General features: G+C 43.4%; 2 protein-coding genes across 2 annotated transcripts in view; both read right to left on the bottom strand.

Annotated features, from left to right (window-relative positions):
- The window catches only part of LOC104966019 (AP-1 complex subunit beta-1-like), a 373094-nt gene that overhangs the window by 154975 nt on the left and 215868 nt on the right, over positions 1 to 2251 (bottom strand). The window lies entirely within an intron of this gene.
- scara3 (scavenger receptor class A, member 3) overlaps positions 1 to 2251 on the bottom strand; it is a 15961-nt gene that overhangs the window by 13015 nt on the left and 695 nt on the right. The gene's annotated exons all lie outside the window — the stretch shown is intronic.

Here is a 2251-nt window from a genome sequence, read left to right as displayed (position 1 = left end):
ACTGACCAAAAGCACTCTTCCTGAATGGGACTGATAGGTCGCCACGTGTGGAGCTTCTAGTGGTCAGTCTGGTGTTGTTACGTTGAGTAACCAATGAATTAAGAGGGGGAGGGGCTGTATTGTGCAGGACTTTGTAAACCAGAACGATGTTCCTATACTTTATTAAATCTTCCCAACTCAGGATGTTATGCTTGTTGAGGATGATACAGTGATGGGAGCGGTTAGCTTTCTGGTCCAGTACTTTGAGGGCTTGTTTGTACAGGGTTTCTAGTGGCTTCAGTGTGGAGCTGTTAGTTTGCCCCCAGCTTGTGAGACAGTATGTAAGATGTGAGATGATCATGGCATTCATGTATAATTTGGCAGAATTCAATGTCATTGTGTTTCTTATGTATTTACAATTTGCTAGGCTAAACTCAACTCTTTGGGTCACTTTTTTGACTTGTGTTTTGAATGTTGAATTAGAGTCAATAATGATTCCAAGGTACTTAACCTGAGGCACAATGTTAATATGTTCACCTGAGATGCTTATATTTGACACGATGTTGCATTTTCTTTTTGTGAAAAATATTCCAACTGTTTTTTGACATTAAGCTGAAGACAGGAGCGGTGTAGCCAGCTAGTGATCAGCACTAAAGCTGAGGTCAGTTTATCAGCAGCCTTTTGCTGTGGAGGAAGAAGCCAACACATGTATTCCATTTGCAGGCTTCTGCACCCAAAGTACGCTGATGTGGAAGTGACTCCGGCCTCCCTACCGACTGCATTTGCATTTCCAAAAAGCATTGAATCATACCTGCAGATGTACAACAATTACTGTACAGGTATTTCTCCCAGTCAGAAACAACAAAAAAAAAGTTTTTTACAAGGTAAAGCGAATTAAAAGCTTTCTCGAATACATGTCACATGACGCTAGCCGTCTCTCCGACTGGCAGTTTATAAATGATGTGCAGAATATCAATTTGTGGACAGATCATTTTTCAAAGTTTTGCGGAGCGATCACAACAGCTTTTGTGTTTCTGAACTATGTTCATCATTTTCTCCGGTACTTCTCAGAGTCAAAGCCGTTATCATGCAGGCTAAAAACAAGCTGATGTCGTCCGTATCTTGAGAGAAGTTAAATCCCTCATTAAACACATGAAAAAGGGTGTAGCTCTTCACCACTTTAAGATGAAAGCTGACAAACTCGACCACCTTCCAAGCCAGGCCGATCTCCTACGCGCCAAGGCGGCCGCTGAAACACGAATCCCGCAATTGCTTGACATCTTGGCACGCGCGCCCAGCTCCTCAACCCAACATCTATTGTATGGCTATTCAACCCTGCATTGGAGTCTCCTGTTTGGTCACCGGCCTGGCGTATACAAAAACATGATAGACAATGAAGTCCTTCATGCGGAGAGGAGGGGATCTGCTCAGGGCTATTTGATCCAGGTCCATCATCACAAAACTGCCAACAAATTCGGAGCAGCGCAGCTCGCGCTTACTCACAATGAGTTTAGCTGGATCAAACGTTGGATGGATATCAAAAAAAGATTGCCTGGTCGACAGAACGACTTCCTTCTGTGCACAACAGGGGATTTTCCTTTCAATAACCTGCATGAATACTTGCAAAAAGCATGGCAGGATGTTGGGCGGCACAGTTCCATATCTTACACAAAGCTTCGCACTTCACTGGCTGACAATGTGAGTTAAATACACACTATGTTCTGTGGTTGTTGGGGGGTTGAAAATAAACTAATGTGGCTTTGTCTCTACAGATTAAGCACCATCAAGGTCCAGAGAGCCGGTCGATTCTCTCCAGATATATGTGTCATAATGTTTCGACCGCAGATCAACACTATGCAAATGCGCCGGGATACTTAAAGCGTTTAAAATCCGTTCACTGTTCCGGGACTCTACAGCGGCAGCCCATATCTTGGAGCTCCACGAGACAGCTGCATCTGAAGGAGCAATCCAGATGGGAGGTAAGGATGATGCAAGGGCCGCGTACACCCATCTCTTCCCGGGTGTGAAGTCACACTAACACGCCTGACTGTTTATGAAATGTAAAATGTTGTAATTATGAAAATGTTTGAATAAAAAAACATTGACACCACTTTTCCCCATGTTATTGCAGGTAGGGCTGCAACTAACGATTATTTTGGTAGTCGACTAATCGGTCGATTATTTTTTCGATTAGTCGACTAATCTAACGATTATCGAATGTCGCATGCATCTCGTGTGATCTTCGAAATACCTGGCGACATTACAATTAGAG

The sequence above is a fragment of the Notothenia coriiceps genome, unplaced genomic scaffold, assembly GCF_000735185.1.
Source record: "Notothenia coriiceps isolate Sejong01 unplaced genomic scaffold, NC01 NC01_scaffold00037246, whole genome shotgun sequence".
In the NCBI taxonomy this organism is placed as follows: Eukaryota; Metazoa; Chordata; class Actinopteri; order Perciformes; family Nototheniidae; genus Notothenia; species Notothenia coriiceps.
The sequence above is the reverse complement of the archived record's forward strand: the minus strand, read 5'-3'. Positions and strand labels throughout refer to the sequence as shown.